This window comes from Amia ocellicauda, chromosome 12, assembly GCF_036373705.1.
Source record: "Amia ocellicauda isolate fAmiCal2 chromosome 12, fAmiCal2.hap1, whole genome shotgun sequence".
Lineage (NCBI taxonomy): Eukaryota > Metazoa > Chordata > Actinopteri > Amiiformes > Amiidae > Amia > Amia ocellicauda.
Genome location: NC_089861.1, coordinates 38,971,676 through 38,996,589, shown reverse-complemented (window position 1 = coordinate 38,996,589; position 24,914 = coordinate 38,971,676). Strand labels below are relative to the sequence as shown.

General features: G+C 45.9%; 7 non-coding genes across 7 annotated transcripts; all 7 read left to right on the top strand.

Annotated features, from left to right (window-relative positions):
* Nucleotides 1-7,276: 7,276 nt before the first annotated feature.
* On the top strand, nucleotides 7,277-7,350 carry trnai-aau (transfer RNA isoleucine (anticodon AAU)). The gene has a single exon. It is a non-coding gene; the product is annotated as a tRNA-Ile (tRNA).
* A 1,251-nt stretch (nucleotides 7,351-8,601) lies between these two features.
* On the top strand, nucleotides 8,602-8,675 carry trnai-aau (transfer RNA isoleucine (anticodon AAU)). Its single transcript has one exon. It is a non-coding gene; the product is annotated as a tRNA-Ile (tRNA).
* A 1,251-nt stretch (nucleotides 8,676-9,926) lies between these two features.
* Nucleotides 9,927-10,000, top strand: trnai-aau (transfer RNA isoleucine (anticodon AAU)). The gene has a single exon. It is a non-coding gene; the product is annotated as a tRNA-Ile (tRNA).
* A 1,256-nt stretch (nucleotides 10,001-11,256) lies between these two features.
* Nucleotides 11,257-11,330, top strand: trnai-aau (transfer RNA isoleucine (anticodon AAU)). Its single transcript has one exon. It is a non-coding gene; the product is annotated as a tRNA-Ile (tRNA).
* A 1,251-nt stretch (nucleotides 11,331-12,581) lies between these two features.
* On the top strand, nucleotides 12,582-12,655 carry trnai-aau (transfer RNA isoleucine (anticodon AAU)). The gene has a single exon. It is a non-coding gene; the product is annotated as a tRNA-Ile (tRNA).
* Nucleotides 12,656-13,906: 1,251 nt separating this feature from the next.
* On the top strand, nucleotides 13,907-13,980 carry trnai-aau (transfer RNA isoleucine (anticodon AAU)). The gene has a single exon. It is a non-coding gene; the product is annotated as a tRNA-Ile (tRNA).
* Nucleotides 13,981-19,352: 5,372 nt separating this feature from the next.
* trnai-aau (transfer RNA isoleucine (anticodon AAU)) lies at nucleotides 19,353-19,426 on the top strand. The gene has a single exon. It is a non-coding gene; the product is annotated as a tRNA-Ile (tRNA).
* Nucleotides 19,427-24,914: the final 5,488 nt, after the last annotated feature.

The following is a 24,914-nucleotide window of genomic DNA, read 5'->3' as shown; positions in this document are numbered from 1 at the left end:
TCCCCACCATCAAACATGGAGGTGGAAACATTATGCTTTGGGGGTGTTTTTCTGCTAAGGGGACAGGACAACTGCACCGCATCAAAGGGATAATGGACGGGGCCATGTACCGTCAAATCTTGGGTGAGAACCTCCTTCCCTCAGCCAGGGCATTGAAAATGGGTCGTGGATGGGTATTCCAGCATGACAATGACCCAAAACACACAGGAGTGGCTCAAAAAGAAGCACATTAAGGTCAAGGAGTGGCCTAGCCAGTCTCCAGACCTTAATCCCATAGAAAATCTGTGGAGGGAGCTGAAGGTTCGAGTTGCCAAACGTCAGCCTCGAAACCTTAATGACTTGGAGAGGATCTGCAAAGAGGAGTGGGACAAAATCCCTCCTGAGATGTGTGCAAACCTGGTGGCCAACTACAAGAAACGTCTGACCTCTGTGATTGCCAACAAGGGTTTTGCCACCAAGTACTAAGTCGAAGGGGTCAAATACTTATTTCCCTCATTAACATGCAAATCAATTTATAACTTTTGAAATGCATTTTTCTGGATTTTTTTGTTGTTATTCTGTCTCTCACTGCTAAAATACACCTACCATTAAAACTATAGACTGATCATTTATTTGTCAGTGGGCAAACGTACAAAATCAGCAGGGGATCAAATACTTTTTTCCCCCACTGTAAGTAATGAAAGTTGAGGAAGAATGACTATTAATTTCATTATTTGCAATCCACAAAGTCCATCTATAATCATTCAAACGCGGGCTACTTCATCTTTTCTTGCATGATCAGCAACTTTATCCCATGCTAATTAATACAAAAAAATTTTCAACTCCGGTAAAGTAGTATGTCATCATGACGTGATGGTTTTGGCACATGCGCATTACACAAAACGTTCATAGAACATATGTTTTGTGGTTACCTGAGCACGTTATTTAAAGTTTTACAATTCTGTTCAAGTTGAGGTTGTTGTAACTCATCTTATTGTGTGGTGAGACACTGCAATTTCACAGAACATGATTTTACTTGTCCAATTTCCAAAACGAGCTCTCTTCAATCTCCGTTTCAAATCCATGTTGATTTGCGGGTAATCACTGTATCCACTCAATCTTACTACAGTTGTAAGAAAACACCTGTAATGCTGTACAAATGCATGTGTTTTTCAAGCACATGAAAGATTGTAGACAGGTAGAGATCGCCACTTGAGTGCCAGACTGACTCTATTGTAAAGGGAAGGCAGGATTATGTGTTATATTTGAGTTATTATGTATTTAAATGACCAGTCAAAATAACCCGATTTTGGCTATTCTAGGTAAATGTGTTTATAACTTATTTATTTTCATGTTTATGCAGCTAAAACGCTGTAGGCATGTTTAATACATATAGTTAGGAATAGTCACGAATGGGTATATGCGCAGTGTATTTTGGAACACAGTATAATTCAAATTTGAATAACCAAAACGGTCAAATTGACCGGCTCTGCGCTTGTAGTGTTAAATGTGGGTGTCATATCGTGGGCCGCACTTCCATGTGTGACGGGCCGCAGGTCGAGAACCACTGCCCTATTCAGAACAGGTTGGTCAGATAGGACCAGAACCAGTGCAGACCCAAAGAACAGAGGACGAGCGTTAGGCAGACAAACCCCAGGGCCCCAGGGCCCCAGGGCCACAGGTTAGTGCTTTCCTGGAGGTCTTTAGCTCCCCTGTATAATGGACCATTCCAGAGAGATTCCCCTTTGCAGTCAATATCATCAGCTCAGCAGTTTGCCAATACAGATCCCTGGGGAGGTGGGGGCTCAAATCCAGGACCAGGGTTAGCCACCCCTAGCATAAAGCAAAACATTACATGTGTTTAAATGGTTGAAGTCAATACAGTGATTAATGAATTGATGTATTTATTGAGGTGGCTGTGACAGAGTGGCTACAGAGACTATTGCGCTCCTTCACAGCAGCGTCTCTGTTGCTTATATTAAGTTATACTAAGGTATGCTGAGCTGACAATATTGAGGTTTTTACTAAAGAAAAAACAGATAACATGCCACAGGTTAACAACCAGTCCAGTCAAACCCTAAGAGAGATCAGGATAAATGAGGAGGAGGTAGTAAAGGGACTAGCAGAATTAAAAACAAACAAATCACCTGGGCCAGATGATATATTTCCAACAGTACGTAAAGAAATTATGGAAATGATTGTATTAATTATTTCTAAATAGCACTGGTTTCACTGTTTTTGAATGTTTTGATGTTTTTTTTATTTGTCAAATGCATTGACCGTTATTGTTCTTTTAAATGCATCAGATTGTTTTGATAGTTTTTTTTGTTTGTTGTTTTTTACATTTCAGTTAACTTGACAATTTTTTCACCATTGCATAAATTAAATAATCTAAAATGTGCTTTTTATTATTTTGTCTTGCTTTTCAAAGACAAAATCAATTACAAAACTACAATTAAAAAATATGTATTTAAGACTGAACATTAAACACTGTGCCAACAAAGCACAATAAATAAAATAAAATAAAATAGATAAATTTATATCTGGCCATCTTTGAGCCCCCCTTCTTGAATAGCCTACTGTGAAAGCCGGACACAAATAACGGGGAGAGAGAGAGGGAGAGTCTCCGGTTTCGGTTGTGTCCGGGCTTTATTTTGTTCAGGTATGTCAAAAAAGGGCGGAGATACAAAACAAAAACAAAATCAAAAGCAAAAGCAAAAAGTGTCCACAATCGGGGTGCTCCGGGCAGACAGGGGTAATAGACTCAGTCCACCTTCTTGTCGGTTAGCTGCTTCCGTCGGGGAGGGAGAGGGATTAAATAAACAGGGCACAGCCCACTTTATAGCGAGACACTCCTTTTCAATGGTGCTATATTTACGCTCCTGGGCGATAATTGTTTGCTTAGATAGAGGACGGGGTGTTCCTGACCCCCAACACTCTGGGACAGGACCGTGCCCACTCCAACTTCTCAGGCGTCGGTCTGTAGAATGAAAGGGAGAGAGAAGTCAAGGCATTTAAAAAAAGGGTGTTGGCAGAGGCGGTCCTTAATCGCCTGGAAAGCCACCTGGCACTGCTCCGTCCACTGGAAAGTATCTGGAGCACCTTTTCGCATCAGTTCGGTCAGGGGGTAAGCCAGGGTGGCAAAGTCCGGCAGAAACTGGCGATAATACCCGGAAAACCCCAAAAACTGCCGAACTTCCTTTTTGGACTTAGGAGGCGGACAGGAGGCAATAGCGGTCACCTTGTCAACGACTGGCCGTACCTGCCCCCCTCCTAAGAGGTACCCCAGATACTTGGTCTCCCTCCTCCCAACTGTTCACTTGCCCGGGTTTTCCGTGAGCAGCGCCCAGCCGATCCAGCAACTCATCCACACGGAGCATCGGATAGGCATCAAACCTAGACACTGCATTGAGCTCCCTATAATCAACGCAGAATCTAGTGCTGCCGTCAGGCTTTGGCACCAAGACTATAGGGCTACACCATTCCGATTGTGACTTTTCAATGACTCCCAGCTCCAACATCTTCTGCACCTCTTCATTGACAGCCTACTTTTTGTAATAGGGGGTGCGATAGGGTTTGACACGCACGCAGTGGTCCAGTGCTGTGTGGATGTGGTGTTCAATGAGAGGTGTGAGCACGGGTCGGTGAGAAAAGACATGCTGGAAGCGGCACAATAAAGAGCAAACGTGCTGTTTCTGGGCGTTTGTTAAATGGGCGTTTGTTAAATTGAGTTCAGTGCGAACCTCAGAAACAGCGGCTTCAGACTCTTTATTGTGGGGGGAACTAAAAGCACCCAATGCTTCCTGCTCTCGCCACTTCTTCAGCATGTTCAGATGATAGATCTGCTTTTACCTCCGACGATCTGGGCGACACACCTCATAATCAGCATCCCCTAAGCGGCGTGTGACCAAAAAGGGTCCCTGCCACTTAGCCAGCAGTTTAGATGTTGAATTTGGGAATAACACCAGTACCTTGTCCTTGGGTGAACGATCGTAACCGGGCTCTCCTGTTGTACATGCGCTGTTGTCGCTCCTGGGCCTGTAAGAGATGCAACTGTGCAAGTTTCCCCAGTGCCGATAGCCGATCTCTCATGTCCAGGATGTGCTGTACCATAGAGGTCTGGGAGGGGGCGGTCGCCTCCCAGTCCTCCTTTATTAAGTCGAGGATGCCCCTCAGCCGCCTCCCGTACAGCAGCTCGAAGGGAGAGAAGCCAGTGGACGTCTGGGGCACCTCGCGTACAGCGAACAGCAGGGGTGGCAATAACTTGTCCCAGTCCCAAGCGTCTGTGCTCACAAACTTACAGATCATGTTCTTTAGGGTTTTATTAAAGAGCTCCACTAGGGCGTCTGTCTGGGGATGATAGATTGAGGTCCTGATGGACTTTATCCCCAGCAGCCTACAGAGGTCTCGCATCACGCGTGACATGAATGGAGAGCCCTGATCTGTCAGGATTTCCTTTGGGATCCCCACCCGAGTGAAGACCTTAAACAGCTCCTCGGCGATCCTAGTCGCTGACATTGTCCGTAGACGAATTGCCTCCAGGTACCGAGTGGCATAGTCTACTATGACCAGCACAAATTGATACCCCGCGGAGCTTTTCTCCAACGGACCGATCAAATCCATCCCAATGCGCTCAAATGGTATCTCCATGAGAGGCAGCGGTACCAGCGGAGCCCACGGTACTGCACTGGCATTGGTCTTCTGGCACTCCGGACAGGCAGCACACCATCTTTCTACCTCCTTTTTGATGCCTGGCCAGAAGAATCGGTCCATTATCCGGCTTAAGGTCTTGTCACGACACAGGTGACCTGCCCCAGCCAAATCAGATGAGAGCCTATGATCCTTAATATTAGATAGATAGTGTTCACTAGCGAGCACCCGGCCGGGCGATGTCCAGGCTGCCCGCAACGTCACCGTGGTTTTTCCAGGGGACCACACACTGCCGGGGGAGAGAGAAAAAGAAGGAGCTAAGGAGGCAGATTTGTTTTTGGGACAGGCAAGGCGAGAAGGGGAAGTGGGTCGGGGAGAAACATGTTTAGGTGTGGTGTTTGGCAACATGCTGGTATCCAGGACAGTCGGGTCAGAGGGGGTCTTGGGAATGGAAGGGAGGGTGCCCGCCGTCGGGCATCAGAAGGTGGCATCGTCCCGGGCAATGATGGTTCTCTGCCAGCCTGGTGCCAGCCTTCAGGTTGGACGTGGGAGATGGCAGATGAACTGCTCCAAGGCCACCAGGTCGGCAACTTCCGTGGCTTGAGCCAGCGGTGGCAGGCACCGGGAGCCAGGTTCGAACCGGAGGCTTCTGAGCTTTCGGCGCTGGCCGTCCGACGTCAGACCGACCCGGTCCAGGACACTGTCCCTCAGACTTTTGTAGTCTAGGGCATCCTCGGGACGAAGCACTCGGGTGGCAGGGGAGCCAGGCGTACCGCCCACTCCGACTCCGGCCAGTCGCAACACCGGGCAGTGCGCTTGAAGATGGCAAGAAAAGCCTCCGGGTCATGAAGTGAGCACTGACTCCGGTGGTACTCGATCCCACAACCATTGAATGACCACTGCCCTTTTCACTAAAAGTCCAACGCGCTATCCATTGCGCCACAGAGCATGCCTACTGATGATGGGGCATCTCAGCGTGCTTGTACAAGTAGCATTTACAGATGTGTTTTTTTAATCGCTCTCTCTGATATAGAGATGAAAGGAAATGATGGGTTCTTCTTTTAGATAATACGACTCATGTTGACTTGACTGTGAGGGAAAGTTTTTGTCAGGCACACTGTCTGTGTGTTTGTCTGTCTATCTGTGGCTGTCTGTGTGTCTGTGGCAGTCTGTGCTTGTGGCTGTCTGTGTGTGTGTCTGTGGCTGGACCGATGGGGCTGATTGGAAACATCATCGACCTGGGTTTCTCTTCATCACAGATACATCTTTCGCTGCCCACATGCCCGAATTGCTTTTCAGCTGGATCACAGCCTCGCCCCAGGTGGGCAAAACCTCCAAAAGTGGTACAAACTCATCCACGTATTCCAGTGTTTCCGAGAAAGCTTGGCATAGTGAGTGAGAAAGTCAACCCTGACAGTGTGGCGACAGATGAGAAGCCACGGAATTGATGCACTCTGTGATGTCATAGAAGTCAGCTGTGAGAGAGTTCTGAGATGTCATCGCTGAACTGGCAGTGAAGGGAGAGGGAGAGGAAGGCAAAGCATGTACATGGCTTCTCTCGCTGACTGGGCAAGATTGGATTAATGAGAGAGTGCAAGGACGGAAATGCAGTTGTTTTCTCGAAGAGTGTAGAAGAGTTTTCTGGTCTCCTGATGGAGGCGTAGGTTCAAATACCACTTCTGACAGACTGATTTATAGCATGACCAATGCTAGGAATTGCAAAAGTGTTCTTTTATTTTCTGACACTAAGCTGTTGGTCACCTCGACTCGGTTGCATAAGTGTTGAAAGTCACGGATTCCCGCAATTCTGTGGCCGCATTCTCAAGGCTATCTTCTATAATACACCTCTCAAAAAAATAAGGGAACAAGTAATCATCACAGCATAATACCAAGTCAGTTACAGTTCAGGCATATTAATCTGTACAGTTAGGAAGCCTAAGCGGTTGTGAATCACTGTCTCTTGTTTTGGTGCAAATGAAAGTGACAGCAGGTGCACCGGAGATAGGCAACAGCAAGACAACCCCAAAAAGGGAATGGTTTTGCAGGTGGAGGCCACAGACGATTGCTCTCTCCTTATCCTTCCTGACTGATTCTTCTCTAGTTTTGCCTTTTGCTAGTGTCCTTGTCACTACTGGAATTATGAGGTGCTCCCTGCAGCCCATTCAGGTTGCACAGGTAGTCCAGCTCCTCCAGTATGGCACATCCATACGTGCCGTCTGAAGAAAGTTTGCTGTGTCTCCCAGTACAGTCTCAAAAGCATGGAGGTGGGAGAGTTACGAATTATGCAATGTACGGTGAAGATCTTGAGGTTTCCTAGATTTTGATCACGGAGATCCGATGTGTGATTTAAGTGTTCCCGCAGTTTTCTTGATCAGTATATAATCTCGCGGTGGACGTATACATCCTCTCAGAATGGCCGAGTGGTCTAATTTGCCAGACTTAAGGTGTTGTTCCCTTGAAGAGTGTAGAAGGGTTTTCTGGTCTCCTGATGGAGGCGTGGGTTCAAATCCCACTCCTGACAGATTGATTTATAGCATCACCAATGCTAGGAATTGCAAAAGTGTTCTTTTCACACTTGTGTGTAATGCATTTTGCAGCCAAATTACATAAACATGAGGAAATGCCTGGCAGTGAGACTCCTTTTGATGGCCGGTTAGCTCAGTTGGTTAGAGAGTGGTGCTAATAACGCCAAGGTCTTGGGTTCGATCCCCACATCGGCCAAGACCGATCGTAGGTGCTCATCCGTCTAGTTCGAGTCCTGTTTTTTGAATGTTTGACATGAAACTCCCTGAAGGCAAGCGTAGTAGTGCACTTAAGCAGTGGTAGGATCCACAAGACTTCATCAAGCCGTGTCAAAGTCGGCCATCTACATGCACACGGGAAAATGTCCTTTCGCCGCTTTGCTTTTCTCAGAACACTTCATTTGCATTCTGTCCTCTGATAGTTTCAACTCGTGGGCTCCTGCCAATTCCTTATTACACAGACTTGGAGAGGGAAGCAATGCCAGTGGCTTCAAGAATCAACGCAAGTTTCATGAATGGCACATCTAAGCCATGGTGCCAACCAGACATTGAGCTGTTGGTCACCTCGACTCGGTTGCATAAGTGTTGAAAGTCACGGATTCCCGCAATTCTGTGGCCGCATTCTCAAGGCTATCTTCTATAATACACCTCTCAAAAAAATAAGGGAACAAGTAATCATCACAGCATAATACCAAGTCAGTTACAGTTCAGGCATATTAATCTGTACAGTTAGGAAGCCTAAGCGGTTGTGAATCACTGTCTCTTGTTTTGGTGCAAATGAAAGTGACAGCAGGTGCACCGGAGATAGGCAACAGCAAGACAACCCCAAAAAGGGAATGGTTTTGCAGGTGGTGGCCACAGACGATTGCTCTCTCCTTATCCTTCCTGACTGATTCTTCTCTAGTTTTGCCTTTTGCTAGTGTCCTTGTCACTACTGGAATTATGAGGTGCTCCCTGCAGCCCATTCAGGTTGCACAGGTAGTCCAGCTCCTCCAGTATGGCACATCCATACGTGCCGTCTGAAGAAAGTTTGCTGTGTCTCCCAGTACAGTCTCAAAAGCATGGAGGTGGGAGAGTTACGAATTATGCAATGTACGGTGAAGATCTTGAGGTTTCCTAGATTTTGATCACGGAGATCCGATGAGTGATTTAAGTGTTCCCGCAGTTTTCTTGATCAGTATATAATCTCGCGGTGGATGTATACATCCTCTCAGAATGGCCGAGTGGTCTAATTTGCCAGACTTAAGGTGTTGTTCCCTTGAAGAGTGTAGAAGGGTTTTCTGGTCTCCTGATGGAGGCGTGGGTTCAAATCCCACTCCTGACAGATTGATTTATAGCATCACCAATGCTAGGAATTGCAAAAGTGTTCTTTTCACACTTGTGTGTAATGCATTTTGCAGCCAAATTACATAAACATGAGGAAATGCCTGGCAGAGAGACTCCTTTTGATGGCAGGTTAGCTCAGTTGGTTAGAGCGTGGTGCTAATAACGCCAAGGTCTTGGGTTCGATCCCCACATCGGCCAAGACCGATCGTAGGTGCTCATCCGTCTAGTTCGAGTCTTGTTTTTTGAATGTTTGACATGAAACTCCCTGAAGGCAAGCGTAGTAGTGCACTTAAGCAGTGGTAGGATCCACAAGACTTCATCAAGCCGTGTCAAAGTCGGCCTTCTACATGCACACGGGAAAATGTCCTTTCGCCGCTTTGCTTTTCTCAGAACACTTCATTTGCATTCTGTCCTCTGATAGTTTCAACTCGTGGGCTCCTGCCAATTCCTTATTACACAGACTTGGAGAGGGAAGCAATGCCAGTGGCTTCAAGAATCAACGCAAGTTTCATGAATGGCACATCTAAGCAATGGTGCCAACCAGACATTGAGCTGTTGGTCACCTCGACTCGGTTGCATAAGTGTTGAAAGTCACGGATTCCCGCAATTCTGTGGCGGCATTCTCAAGGCTATCTTCTATAATACACCTCTCAAAAAAATAAGGGAACAAGTAATCATCACAGCATAATACCAAGTCAGTTACAGTTCAGGCATATTAATCTGTACAGTTAGGAAGCCTAAGCGGTTGTGAATCACTGTCTCTTGTTTTGGTGCAAATGAAAGTGACAGCAGGTGCACCGGAGATAGGCAACAGCAAGACAACCCCAAAAAGGAAATGGTTTTGCAGGTGGTGGCCACAGACGATTGCTCTCTCCTTATCCTTCCTGACTGATTCTTCTCTAGTTTTGCCTTTTGCTAGTGTCCTTGTCACTACTGGAATTATGAGGTGCTCCCTGCAGCCCATTCAGGTTGCACAGGTAGTCCAGCTCCTCCAGTATGGCACATCCATACGTGCCGTCTGAAGAAAGTTTGCTGTGTCTCCCAGTACAGTCTCAAAAGCATGGAGGTGGGAGAGTTACGAATTATGCAATGTACGGTGAAGATCTTGAGGTTTCCTAGATTTTGATCACGGAGATCCGATGAGTGATTTAAGTGATCCCGCAGTTTTCTTGATCAGTATATAATCTCGCGGTGGACGTATACATCCACTCAGAATGGCCGAGTGGTCTAATTTGCCAGACTTAAGGTGTTGTTCCCTTGAAGAGTGTGGAAGGGTTTTCGGGTCTCCTGATGGAGGCGTGGGTTCAAATCCCACTCCTGACAGATTGATTTATAGCATCACCAATGCTAGGAATTGCAAAAGTGTTCTTTTCACACTTGTGTGTAATGCATTTTGCAGCCAAATTACATAAACATGAGGAAATGCCTGGCAGAGAGACTCCTTTTGATGGCCGGTTAGCTCAGTTGGTTAGAGCGTGGTGCTAATAACGCCAAGGTCTTGGGTTCGATCCCCACATCGGCCAAGACCGATCGTAGGTGCTCATCCGTCTAGTTCGAGTCCTGTTTTTTGAATGTTTGACATGAAACTCCCTGAAGGCAAGCGTAGTAGTGCACTTAAGCAGTGGTAGGATCCACAAGACTTCATCAAGCCGTGTCAAAGTCGGCCATCTACATGCACACGGGAAAATGTCCTTTCGCCGCTTTGCTTTTCTCAGAACACTTCATTTGCATTCTGTCCTCTGATAGTTTCAACTCGTGGGCTCCTGCCAATTCCTTATTACACAGACTTGGAGAGGGAAGCAATGCCAGTGGCTTCAAGAATCAACGCAAGTTTCATGAATGGCACATCTAAGCCATGGTGCCAACCAGACATTGAGCTGTTGGTCACCTCGACTCGGTTGCATAAGTGTTGAAAGTCACGGATTCCCGCAATTCTGTGGCCGCATTCTCAAGGCTATCTTCTATAATACACCTCTCAAAAAAATAAGGGAACAAGTAATCATCACAGCATAATACCAAGTCAGTTACAGTTCAGGCATATTAATCTGTACAGTTAGGAAGCCTAAGCGGTTGTGAATCACTGTCTCTTGTTTTGGTGCAAATGAAAGTGACAGCAGGTGCACCGGAGATAGGCAACAGCAAGACAACCCCAAAAAGGAAATGGTTTTGCAGGTGGTGGCCACAGACGATTGCTCTCTCCTTATCCTTCCTGACTGATTCTTCTCTAGTTTTGCCTTTTGCTAGTGTCCTTGTCACTACTGGAATTATGAGGTGCTCCCTGCAGCCCATTCAGGTTGCACAGGTAGTCCAGCTCCTCCAGTATGGCACAGTATGGCACAGTATGCCGTCTGAAGAAAGTTTGCTGTGTCTCCCAGTACAGTCTCAAAAGCATGGAGGTGGGAGAGTTACGAATTATGCAATGTACGGTGAAGATCTTGAGGTTTCCTAGATTTTGATCACGGAGATCCGATGAGTGATTTAAGTGATCCCGCAGTTTTCTTGATCAGTATATAATCTCGCGGTGGACGTATACATCCACTCAGAATGGCCGAGTGGTCTAATTTGCCAGACTTAAGGTATTGTTCCCTTGAAGAGTGTGGAAGGGTATTCTGGTCTCCTGATGGAGGCGTGGGTTCAAATCCCACTCCTGACAGATTGATTTATAGCATCACCAATGCTAGGAATTGCAAAAGTGTTCTTTTCACACTTGTGTGTAATGCATTTTGCAGCCAAATTACATAAACATAAGGAAATGCCTGGCAGAGAGACTCCTTTTGATGGCCGGTTAGCTCAGTTGGTTAGAGCATGGTGCTAATAACGCCAAGGTCTTGGGTTCGATCCCCACATCGGCCAAGACCGATCGTAGGTGCTCATCCGTCTAGTTCGAGTCCTGTTTTTTGAATGTTTGACATGAAACTCCCTGAAGGCAAGCGTAGTAGTGCACTTAAGCAGTGGTAGGATCCACAAGACTTCATCAAGCCGTGTCAAAGTCGGCCATCTACATGCACACGGGAAAATGTCCTTTCGCCGCTTTGCTTTTCTCAGAACACTTCATTTGCATTCTGTCCTCTGATAGTTTCAACTCGTGGGCTCCTGCCAATTCCTTATTACACAGACTTGGAGAGGGAAGCAATGCCAGTGGCTTCAAGAATCAACGCAAGTTTCATGAATGGCACATCTAAGCCATGGTGCCAACCAGACATTGAGCTGTTGGTCACCTCGACTCGGTTGCATAAGTGTTGAAAGTCACGGATTCCCGCAATTCTGTGGCCGCATTCTCAAGGCTATCTTCTATAATACACCTCTCAAAAAAATAAGGGAACAAGTAATCATCACAGCATAATACCAAGTCAGTTACAGTTCAGGCATATTAATCTGTACAGTTAGGAAGCCTAAGCGGTTGTGAATCACTGTCTCTTGTTTTGGTGCAAATGAAAGTGACAGCAGGTGCACCGGAGATAGGCAACAGCAAGACAACCCCAAAAAGGAAATGGTTTTGCAGGTGGTGGCCACAGACGATTGCTCTCTCCTTATCCTTCCTGACTGATTCTTCTCTAGTTTTGCCTTTTGCTAGTGTCCTTGTCACTACTGGAATTATGAGGTGCTCCCTGCAGCCCATTCAGGTTGCACAGGTAGTCCAGCTCCTCCAGTATGGCACATCCATACGTGCCGTCTGAAGAAAGTTTGCTGTGTCTCCCAGTACAGTCTCAAAAGCATGGAGGTGGGAGAGTTACGAATTATGCAATGTACGGTGAAGATCTTGAGGTTTCCTAGATTTTGATCACGGAGATCCGATGAGTGATTTAAGTGTTCCCGCAGTTTTCTTGATCAGTATATAATCTCGCGGTGGACGTATACATCCACTCAGAATGGCCGAGTGGTCTAATTTGCCAGACTTAAGGTGTTGTTCCCTTGAAGAGTGTAGAAGGGTTTTCTGGTCTCCTGATGGAGGCGTGGGTTCAAATCCCACTCCTGACAGATTGGTTTATAGCATCACCAATGCTAGGAATTGCAAAAGTGTTCTTTTCACACTTGTGTGTAATGCATTTTGCAGCCAAATTACATAAACATGAGGAAATGCCTGGCAGAGACACTCCTTTTAATGGCCGGTTAGCTCAGTTGGTTAGAGCGTGGTGCTAATAACGCCAAGGTCTTGGGTTCTATCCCCACATCGGCCATGACCGATCGTAGGTGCTCATCCGTCTAGTTCGAGTCCTGTTTTTTGAATGTTTGACATGAAACTCCCTGAAGGCAAGCGTAGTAGTGCACTTAAGCAGTGGTAGGATCCACAAGACTTCATCAAGCCGTGTCAAAGTCGGCCATCTACATGCACACGGGAAAATGTCCTTTCGCCGCTTTGCTTTTCTCAGAACACTTCATTTGCATTCTGTCCTCTGATAGTTTCAACTCGTGTGCTCCTGCCAAATCCTTATTACACAGACTTGGAGAGGGAAGCAATGCCAGTGGCTTCAAGAATCAACGCAAGTTTCATGAATGGCACATCTAAGCCATGGTGCCAACCAGACATTGAGCTGTTGGTCACCTCGACTCGGTTGCATAAGTGTTGAAAGTCACGGATTCCCGCAATTCTGTGGCCGCATTCTCAAGGCTATCTTCTATAATACACCTCTCAAAAAAATAAGGGAACAAGTAATCATCACAGCATAATACCAAGTCAGTTACAGTTCAGGCATATTAATCTGTACAGTTAGGAAGCCTAAGCGGTTGTGAATCACTGTCTCTTGTTTTGGTGCAAATGAAAGTGACAGCAGGTGCACCGGAGATAGGCAACAGCAAGACAACCCCAAAAAGGAAATGGTTTTGCAGGTGGTGGCCACAGACGATTGCTCTCTCCTTATCCTTCCTGACTGATTCTTCTCTAGTTTTGCCTTTTGCTAGTGTCCTTGTCACTACTGGAATTATGAGGTGCTCCCTGCAGCCCATTCAGGTTGCACAGGTAGTCCAGCTCCTCCAGTATGGCACATCCATACGTGCCGTCTGAAGAAAGTTTGCTGTGTCTCCCAGTACAGTCTCAAAAGCATGGAGGTGGGAGAGTTACGAATTATGCAATGTACGGTGAAGATCTTGAGGTTTCCTAGATTTTGATCACGGAGATCCGATGAGTGATTTAAGTGTTCCCGCAGTTTTCTTGATCAGTATATAATCTCGCGGTGGACGTATACATCCACTCAGAATGGCCGAGTGGTCTAATTTGCCAGACTTAAGGTGTTGTTCCCTTGAAGAGTGTAGAAGGGTTTTCTGGTCTCCTGATGGAGGCGTGGGTTCAAATCCCACTCCTGACAGATTGGTTTATAGCATCACCAATGCTAGGAATTGCAAAAGTGTTCTTTTCACACTTGTGTGTAATGCATTTTGCAGCCAAATTACATAAACATGAGGAAATGCCTGGCAGAGACACTCCTTTTAATGGCCGGTTAGCTCAGTTGGTTAGAGCGTGGTGCTAATAACGCCAAGGTCTTGGGTTCTATCCCCACATCGGCCATGACCGATCGTAGGTGCTCATCCGTCTAGTTCGAGTCCTGTTTTTTGAATGTTTGACATGAAACTCCCTGAAGGCAAGCGTAGTAGTGCACTTAAGCAGTGGTAGGATCCACAAGACTTCATCAAGCCGTGTCAAAGTCGGCCATCTACATGCACACGGGAAAATGTCCTTTCGCCGCTTTGCTTTTCTCAGAACACTTCATTTGCATTCTGTCCTCTGATAGTTTCAACTCGTGTGCTCCTGCCAAATCCTTATTACACAGACTTGGAGAGGGAAGCAATGCCAGTGGCTTCAAGAATCAACGCAAGTTTCATGAATGGCACATCTAAGCCATGGTGCCAACCAGACATTGAGCTGTTGGTCACCTCGACTCGGTTGCATAAGTGTTGAAAGTCACGGATTCCCGCAATTCTGTGGCCGCATTCTCAAGGCTATCTTCTATAATACACCTCTCAAAAAAATAAGGGAACAAGTAATCATCACAGCATAATACCAAGTCAGTTACAGTTCAGGCATATTAATCTGTACAGTTAGGAAGCCTAAGCGGTTGTGAATCACTGTCTCTTGTTTTGGTGCAAATGAAAGTGACAGCAGGTGCACCGGAGATAGGCAACAGCAAGACAACCCCAAAAAGGAAATGGTTTTGCAGGTGGTGGCCACAGACGATTGCTCTCTCCTTATCCTTCCTGACTGATTCTTCTCTAGTTTTGCCTTTTGCTAGTGTCCTTGTCACTACTGGAATTATGAGGTGCTCCCTGCAGCCCATTCAGGTTGCACAGGTAGTCCAGCTCCTCCAGTATGGCACATCCATACGTGCCGTCTGAAGAAAGTTTGCTGTGTCTTCCAGTACAGTCTCAAAAGCATGGAGGTGGGAGAGTTACGAATTATGCAATGTACGGTGAAGATCTTGAGGTTTCCTAGATTTTGATCACGGAGATCCGATGAGTGATTTAAGTGTTCCCGCAGTTTTCTTGATCAGTATATAATCTCGCGGTGGACGTATACATCCACTCAGAATGGCCGAGTGGTCTAATTTGCCAGACTTAAGGTGTTGTTCCCTTAAAGAGTGTAGAAGGGTTTTCTGGTCTCCTGATGGAGGCGTGGGTTCAAATCCCACTCCTGACAGATTGATTTATAGCATCACAAATGCTAGGAATTGCAAAAGTGTTCTTTTCACACTTGTGTGTAATGCGGTCAGGGGGTAAGCCAGGGTGGCAAAGTCCGGCAGAAACTGGCAATAATACCCGGAAAACCCCAAAAACTGCCGAACTTCCTTTTTGGACTTAGGAGGCGGACAGGAGGCAATAGCGGTCACCTTGTCAATGACTGGCCGTACCTGCCCCCCTCCTAAGAGGTACCCCAGATACTTGGTCTCCCTCCTCCCAACTGTTCACTTGCCCGGGTTTTCCGTGAGCAGCGCCCAGCCGATCCAGCAACTCATCCACACGGGGCATCGGATAGGCATCAAACCTAGACACTGCATTGAGCTCCCTATAATCAACGCAGAATCTAGTGCTGCCGTCAGGCTTTGGCACCAAGACTATAGGGCTACACCATTCCGATTGTGACTTTTCAATGACTCCCAGCTCCAACATCTTCTGCACCTCTTCATTGACAGCCTACTTTTTGTAATAGGGGGTGTGATAGGGTTTGACACGCACGCAGTGGTCCAGTGCTGTGTGGATGTGGTGTTCAATGAGAGGTGTGAGCACGGGTCGGTGAGAAAAGACATGCTGGAAGCGGCACAATAAAGAGCAAACGTGCTGTTTCTGGGCGTTTCTTAAATGGGCGTTTGTTAAATTGAGTTCAGTGCGAACCTCAGAAACAGCGGCTTCAGACTCTTTATTGTGGGGGGAACTAAAAGCACCCAATGCTTCCTGCTCTCGCCACTTCTTCAGCATGTTCAGATGATAGATCTGCTTTTACCTCCGACGATCTGGGCTACACACCTCATAATCAACATCCCCTAAGCGGCGTGTGACCAAAAAGGGTCCCTGCCACTTAGCCAGCAGTTTAGATGTTGAATTTGGGAATAACACCAGTACCTTGTCCTTGGGTGAACGATCGTAACCGGGCTCTCCTGTTGTACATGCGCTGTTGTCGCTCCTGGGCCTGTAAGAGATGCAACTGTGCAAGTTTCCCCAGTGCCGATAGCCGATCTCTCAGGTCCAGGATGTGCTGTACCATAGAGGTCTGGGAGGGGGCGGTCGCCTCCCAGTCCTCCTTTATTAAGTCGAGGATGCCCCTCAGCCGCCTCCCGTCCAGCAGCTCGAAGGGAGAGAAGCCAGTGGACGTCTGGGGCACCTCGCGTACAGCGAACAGCAGGGGTGGCAATAACTTGTCCCAGTCCCAAGCGTCTGTACTCACAAACTTACAGATCATGTTCTTTAGGGTTTTATTAAAGAGCTCCACTAGGGCGTCTGTCTGGGGATGATAGATTGAGGTCCTGATGGACTTTATCCCCAGCAGCCTACAGAGGTCTCGCATCACGCGTGACATGAATGGAGAGCCCTGATCTGTCAGGATTTCCTTTGGGATCCCCACCCGAGTGAAGACCTTAAACAGCTCCTCGGCGATCCTAGTCGCTGACATTGTCCGTAGACGAATTGCCTCCAGGTACCGAGTGGCATAGTCTACTATGACCAGCACAAATTGATACCCCGCGGAGCTTTTCTCCAACGGACCGATCAAATCCATCCCAATGCGCTCAAATGGTATCTCCATGAGAGGCAGCGGTACCAGCGGAGCCCACGGTACTGCACTGGCATTGGTCTTCTGGCACTCCGGACAGGCAGCACACCATCTTTCTACCTCCTTTTTGATGCCTGGCCAGAAGAATCGGTCCATTATCCGGCTTAAGGTCTTGTCACGACACAGGTGACCTGCCCCAGACCAAATCAGATGAGAGCCTATGATCCTTAATATTAGATAGATAGTTTTCACTAGCGAGCACCCGGCCGGGCGATGTCCAGGCTGCCCGCAACGTCACCGTGGTTTTTCCAGGGGACCACACACTGCCGGGGGAGAGAGAAAAAGAAGGAGCTAAGGAGGCAGATTTGTTTTTGGGACAGGCAAGGCGAGAAGGGGAAGTGGGTCGGGGAGAATCATGTTTAGGTGTGGTGTTTGGCAACATGCTGGTATCCAGGACAGTCGGGTCAGAGGGGGTCTTGGGAATGGAAGGGAGGGTGCCCGCCGTCGGGCATCAGAAGGTGGCATCGTCCCGGGCAATGATGGTTCTCTGCCAGCCTGGTGCCAGCCTTCAGGTTGGACGTGGGAGATGGCAGATGAACTGCTCCAAGGCCACCAGGTCGGCAACTTCCGTGGCTTGAGCCAGCGGTGGCAGGCACCGGGAGCCAGGTTCGAACCGGAGGCTTCTGAGCTTTCGGCGCTGGCCGTCCGACGTCAGACCGACCCGGTCCAGGACACTGTCCCTCAGACTGTTGTAGTCTAGGGAATCCTCGGGACGAAGCACTCGGGTGGCAGGGGAGCCAGGCATACCGCCCACTCCGACTCCGGCCAGTCGCAACACCGGGCAGTGCGCTTGAAGATGGCAAGAACAGCCTCCGGGTCATGAAGTGAGCACTGACTCCGGTGGTACTCGATCCCACAACCTTTGAATGACCACTGCCCTTTTCACTAAAAGTCCAACGCGCTATCCATTGCGCCACAGAGCATGCCTACTGATGATGGGGCATCTCAGCGTGCTTGTACAAGTAGCATTTACAGATGTGTTTTTTTAATCGCTCTCTCTGATATAGAGATGAAAGGAAATGATGGGTTCTTCTTTTAGATAATACGACTCATGTTGACTTGACTGTGAGGGAAAGTTTTTGTCAGGCACACTGTCTGTGTGTTTGTCTGTCTATCTGTGGCTGTCTGTGTGTCTGTGGCAGTCTGTGCTTGTGGCTGTCTGTGTGTGTGTCTGTGGCTGGACCGATGGGGCTGATTGGAAACATCATCGACCTGGGTTTCTCTTCATCACAAATACATCTTTCGCTGCCCACATGCCCGAATTGCTTTTCAGCTGGATCACAGCCTCGCCCCAGGTGGGCAAAACCTCCAAAAGTGGTACAAACTCATCCACGTATTCCAGTGTTTCCGAGAAAGCTTGGCATAGTGAGTGAGAAAGTCAACCCTGACAGTGTGGCGACAGATGAGAAGCCACGGAATTGATGCACTCTGTGATGTCATAGAAGTCAGCTGTGAGAGAGTTCTGAGATGTCATCGCTGAACTGGCAGTGAAGGGAGAGGGAGAGGAAGGCAAAGCATGTACATGGCTTCTCTCGCTGACTGGGCAAGATTGGATTAATGAGAGAGTGCAAGGACGGAAATGCAGTTGTTTTCTCGAAGAGTGTAGAAGAGTTTTCTGGTCTCCTGATGGAGGCGTGGGTTCAAATACCACTTCTGACAGACTGATTTATAGCATGACCAATGCTAGGAATTGCAAAAGTGTTCTTTTATTTTCTGACACTAAGCTGTTGGTCACCTCGACTCGGTTGCATAAGTGTTGAAAGTCACGGATTCCCGCAATTCTGTGGCCGCATTCTCAAGGCTATCTTCTATAATACACCTCTCAAAAAAATAAGGGAACAAGTAATCATCACAGCATAATACCAAGTCAGTTACAGTTCAGGCATATTAATCTGTACAGTTAGGAAGCCTAAGCGGTTGTGAATCACTGTCTCTTGTTTTGGTGCAAATGAAAGTGACAGCAGGTGCACCGGAGATAGGCAACAGCAAGACAACCCCAAAAAGGGAATGGTTTTGCAGGTGGTGGCCACAGACGATTGCTCTCTCCTTATCCTTCCTGACTGATTCTTCTCTAGTTTTGCCTTTTGCTAGTGTCCTTGTCACTACTGGAATTATGAGGTGCTCCCTGCAGCCCATTCAGGTTGCACAGGTAGTCCAGCTCCTCCAGTATGGCACATCCATACGTGCCGTCTGAAGAAAGTTTGCTGTGTCTCCCAGTACAGTCTCAAAAGCATGGAGGTGGGAGAGTTACGAATTATGCAATGTATGGTGAAGATCTTGAGGTTTCCTAGATTTTGATCACGGAGATCCGATGTGTGATTTAAGTGTTCCCGCAGTTTTCTTGATCAGTATATAATCTCGCGGTGGACGTATACATCCTCTCAGAATGGCCGAGTGGTCTAATTTGCCAGACTTAAGGTGTTGTTCCCTTGAAGAGTGTAGAAGGGTTTTCTGGTCTCCTGATGGAGGCGTGGGTTCAAATCCCACTCCTGACAGATTGATTTATAGCATCACCAATGCTAGGAATTGCAAAAGTGTTCTTTTCACACTTGTGTGTAATGCATTTTGCAGCCAAATTACATAAACATGAGGAAATGCCTGGCAGAGAGACTCCTTTTGATGGCCGGTTAGCTCAGTTGGTTAGAGCGTGGTGCTAATAACGCCAAGGTCTTGGGTTCGATCCCCACATCGGCCAAGACCGATCGTAGGTGCTCATCCGTCTAGTTCGAGTCCTGTTTTTTGAATGTTTGACATGAAACTCCCTGAAGGCAAGCGTAGTAGTGCACTTAAGCAGTGGTAGGATCCACAAGACTTCATCAAGCCGTGTCAAAGTCGGCCATCTACATGCACACGGGAAAATGTCCTTTCGCCGCTTTGCTTTTCTCAGAACACTTCATTTGCATTCTGTCCTCTGATAGTTTCAACTCGTGGGCTCCTGCCAATTCCTTATTACACAGACTTGGAGAGGGAAGCAATGCCAGTGGCTTCAAGAATCAACGCAAGTTTCATGAATGGCACATCTAAGCCATGGTGCCAACCAGACATTGAGCTGTTGGTCACCTCGACTCGGTTGCATAAGTGTTGAAAGTCACGGATTCCCGCAATTCTGTGGCCGCATTCTCAAGGCTATCTTCTATAATACACCTCTCAAAAAAATAAGGGAACAAGTAATCATCACAGCATAATACCAAGTCAGTTACAGTTCAGGCATATTAATCTGTACAGTTAGGAAGCCTAAGCGGTTGTGAATCACTGTCTCTTGTTTTGGTGCAAATGAAAGTGACAGCAGGTGCACCGGAGATAGGCAACAGCAAGACAACCCCAAAAAGGGAATGGTTTTGCAGGTGGTGGCCACAGACGATTGCTCTCTCCTTATGCTTCCTGACTGATTCTTCTCTAGTTTTGCCTTTTGCTAGTGTCCTTGTCACTACTGGAATTATGAGGTGCTCCCTGCAGCCCATTCAGGTTGCACAGGTAGTCCAGCTCCTCCAGTATGGCACATTCATCCGTGCTATCAGAAGAACCAGAAGGACCAGTATCTGCTTTTTTGTGCGAGGAGGAACAGGAGGAGCATTGCCTGAGCCCTCCAAAATGACCTCCAGCGGTCTACTGGTGTGCATGTTTCTGACTAAACTGTCAGAAACAGACTCTATGAGGGTGACACGAGGGCCCGTCGTCCTCTAGTGGGACCTGTGCTCACAGCCCAGCACCGTGCAGCTCGATTGGTATTCGTGAAAAAGTCTGGAGGCACCGTGGTGAACGTTATTCTGTCTGCAACATCATCCAGCATGATCGGTTTGGCTGCTGGTTTGGAGAGAAACACAAAGTGCCCTCTGTGTATTCACTATGCAACCATCAACAACTCTGACCTGGTCATATATATGTCCCAGGGCATCATCCTGTGTCTGGTCCATAGCGAAATCGGATACCCGGTTGAAGGCGGGATCCAGTGTCGGGCCTTCCACTGGAAGAAGGAGAGAGGAGGTGAGTCCCAGAACTCGTTCCTTCCCATGGGTCCAACAGGGTACTGTTGGCTGCTACACGACTGGAGTCAGAGGGAAGGCTGTCCCTGCCCCTCTCATCACCTGCAGTCACTAATGGTGATCGGTCCCCAGAGACATGTCCCAATTGTGCCCCAGCCAAATCAGATAATGAGAGCCTAGGATCTTTAATATTGGACAGAAATTCAGAGCCTCTGGGTTGTCCTCCGGTCCCATCTTTGGAATCTGCAGACCTGCCCAAGCCGGGTTTGCTGCGGCCACAGCAGGGTTAGGTGCAGGAGCTGGTACTTGAAGTTGCTGGACAAGCGTCTCGAGAGTTTGTTGTTTTTGAGCCTGCAGCTTCACCACTGGGGCCAACAACTGTTCCACTGGAGACGCCTCCATAGCTGTCCTTCCGGGTACAGAGTTCAGGGTAAGTATGTCACAAAGCTTCCCCACATTGGCCACCAAATGTAAATGCCGGACACAATAAACGGAGAGAGTCTCGGGTTCCGGCGGTGTCCGAGCTTTATTGGGGTTCACAATAGTCCAACAGAAAAAAACACAAAAAGGGGAAAACAAGGCAAAACCAGCACACAAAACATCCACACAAACAGGGTGCTCCGGGCAGTCACAATAAAGTCTCCCTCGGGGAAGGAGAGGGATTAAATAGCTGAAGCACACCTGCCAATGACGTCACAGTCGCCTCAGTGATCATTGCCTGCAGCCGTGAGCTCACAAGCTGTCTGCGAAGCAGCGGACAACACGGCTGCAACACATGAGCACCTAATTAGTGTGCGTCAGCAGCAGCCATGCCGTGACAGACAGCGTCCTGCCAAAATCACAATAAGATGTATAAAAGTACAGAAAAACAAAATGTAATAAACTAAAAATGATCTTTAATACATAGAATTAAAGAAAATAGGTTTAGTGTTTACAGATTCCTTTTTGGAAATACAATGACATGCATTACAAATGAGTATTTACATTTTATTTACAGCTGGTGCTCATGTGTCACTGTGCCCCTCAGGCTGTGGCAGGCGGTGACATATTGGGCAGCCAGGGAGGCTGTGTGTCCCTCCTCCAGGAGGACTGACCATTTTTATTTTTTCTCAGTTTTGTCAAAGGTAGGGTGGCATTCATTATTTTGTTAAGGAATGTGTCCCTTATTTTGGGCATATTTATTGCATTGCAGGAGGAAGTGCAACTCTCTCTCTCTGTCTCTTTCTCTCTCTGTGTGCGTCCGTCTGTCACTGGAGGCGTTTGTCGTCCCCGTCCAGTGACACCCTCTTAACTCCCCCGGCCCCCTGGAGCGTGACCTACAGCCGAAGGGAGCGCCTGAGGGCTGGTTGGAAGCATCTTGGACTCGGGTTCCTCTTCATCACCAGAAGGGGGAGCCGGAGTAGATTCCTGCAGAGATTGACACTTGTTTTTTTGTTTCAGCAGAAACAGTGCGGAGGCGACCCAAATCCTGCTGGGGGGAGGTGTTTAAAAAAAAAAAGTTTTATCTTCTTCATAATGACATTATCCTTCAAGAAAAGACAAAGGGCATCAGATGATCAATACGTTAATACATCTCTTATAATCTCTCTTTAAAATACCAACTATTACAATGTTAACCATACATAAACAAAACAACCTATGCTTTTGTTTTTAATGTTGCTAGATCTCACAGTGATAAAATAAGGAAGATATGGTTTAACCAAAAAAGTTGATAAAACATTTCTTGGCAGAGCGCAAACAGAGGACATGTAAATAGGCTGACATTAAATTAAAGATAAGATTCTAAATAAGCTATCTTTTCTCTTCAGTCATGATGAGGAAAAATTGATAACTTGAATAATTTCATTCAGAATGACAAAGTTGCTCAATGTAAGCGCATTTTTCAGAGTAACGTTAGCACAGCTTCCTACAAATTGTCTGATAGATAAGATTAAAAAAGAAATCAGCTATCGGCTATGTTACAAATGAGAATTATACTATTAATATTGTACATTTATGATCATTATGTTTGTAGTTTGGATATGTCGATAATATATTTGACAGTAAATGGGTTTTATACGGTGTGTCCAAAAAAACTAAACAAAAACCCATCCCAATTTGCGTTACGTGATCGGGACCACTCCGTGGACCACAGTGCCGAGGTCCGGACCACTCAGTCGCTGTGGTCCAGACCTTGGACCAAAAAATGTTACAACCCCTACTGCTCCGCTGTGTCAGTTGTTTCTGTAACTGAATCACAAAACTGGGTTTTGATGTGCTCCCCACGTGCGTGTTTACAACGTCACTGAAGAAAAAAAACATCGAATCTGGAACACTGACGAGAATTGGAAGAAGCCGTGGCTGTGGCTAACTGTGTCTGTGAGTAGTATAGATGGCAGCATCACTTATTTTGACAGCCGGAAGTCCCGCCCTCCCTATGTACCTTTGAACTGGAACTCCTCTCTCCTTCCCAGCACCCCCCTGGGTTAATCTTTGACCCTCCCTCCTTATGTACCATTGAACCGGAACTCCTCTCTCCTTCCCAGCACCCCCCTGGGTTACCATTTGACCCTCCCTTGTCAGCCATCTTGGATGATATCGGCCATTTTGACTGATATCGGCCATTTGTAAGGTCATAGGTCATCTGGTAAGATGGTAGCCATTTTGTTAGGGTGACATCCATCATGGTGAATGTCCAAGGGCACCTCACACTGCTGGTGTGGAGGTGTAATGTTTAATAGCATAAACTGTGTTTTTAAGGTTATATTGTTTTATGATACTGTTTAAGTAAATAAAAAGAGAATAAGAAAAGTTTTAAATACATATATATATTTAAAGTTATATTGTTTTATGCTACTATTTTAGTAAATAAAAAGAGAATAAAAGTTTTAAATACATATATATATATATAATCAATAGGTTATATTGTTTTATGATACTGTTTTAGTAAATAGAAAGAGTATAAGAAAAGAAAAGTTTTATATTTTATTTTAGGTTATAATGTTTTATGATTTGTTTTAGTAAATTAAAAAATAAGAAAAATAAAAGTTGTATATACACATATATATTTTATTTTAGATTATGTTTGATTATACTGTTTTAGTAAATTAAAAAATAAGAAAAATAAACGTTTTATATATATTTAAGGTTACACTGTTTTATGATACTGTTTTAGTAAATTAAAAAGAAAAATTAATATTTACCCAGAGTGGGATTTGAACCCACATGTGTTTTTAGTTTATATGTTTTATGATTAGGGTTAGGATGATACTGTGTTTGCAAAATAAAAAGGTAAGAAAAAATCGATTAAGAAATGTATAGACTTACATATATTGCATGTCATTACATATATATTTAAGCAAACACAGATAAACACACATACCTATATCTCTTTAGTTTATATTTATCAATAGACAATAGAGAACAACAGTGAAATATATAGAATTATATCTGTTCATTTTGACCAGCACTGTACTTATTATATTTGTTACATTAGTGAATGCTCAAACGTAGCCTTAACATGTATCATATTTAAGAATATACTGCATTTCATTCCATTACACACACACACACACACAAACATATATATATCTTGTTAGGTTTTATTTATCAATAGACACTAAAGACATGCACACCACTTTTCTTAGAGAGACACAGTGAAGCACTATTTGTGAATACTCATATGTAATAAATAATATATGTATATATGATTTGTTTGTGCTCAAATGTATAGAATTAATAAAATACACACACACACACACAATGGTGACTTTTATTGTGGCAAACAAGCATTTTACAACATGGAACATAGTCAGAAGTAGAAAAAGATACTCCATGAAATGTTGTATAGATACTTGTAATCATTAATTTCTGGTTCACAACACCAACATTGGACAGAAAGAAACACTGACCTGTACGGAGTAATGTCATTTCCAGCATATTCCATATATATTCTATTCAGTCTTTCACTCTTGGCTTCTTTTTCAAAGTTATACCAGGTTCTGGCGACAAAGTACATCAGGTATCTATTGTAAATAAAGTGAGAAACTCTTAAGTTTCTATTCCTTTGGAAATACCTTATTTTTCAAACCTACAAATACATGGTGACAACTGCAAGCATGACACACATACAAAACACAGAAATAGGGACCACACTGCAAGGATATAATAAGCACAAATGGTATTTTACTGCAAATTTTAAGTTTTGTAAAATTATTTATG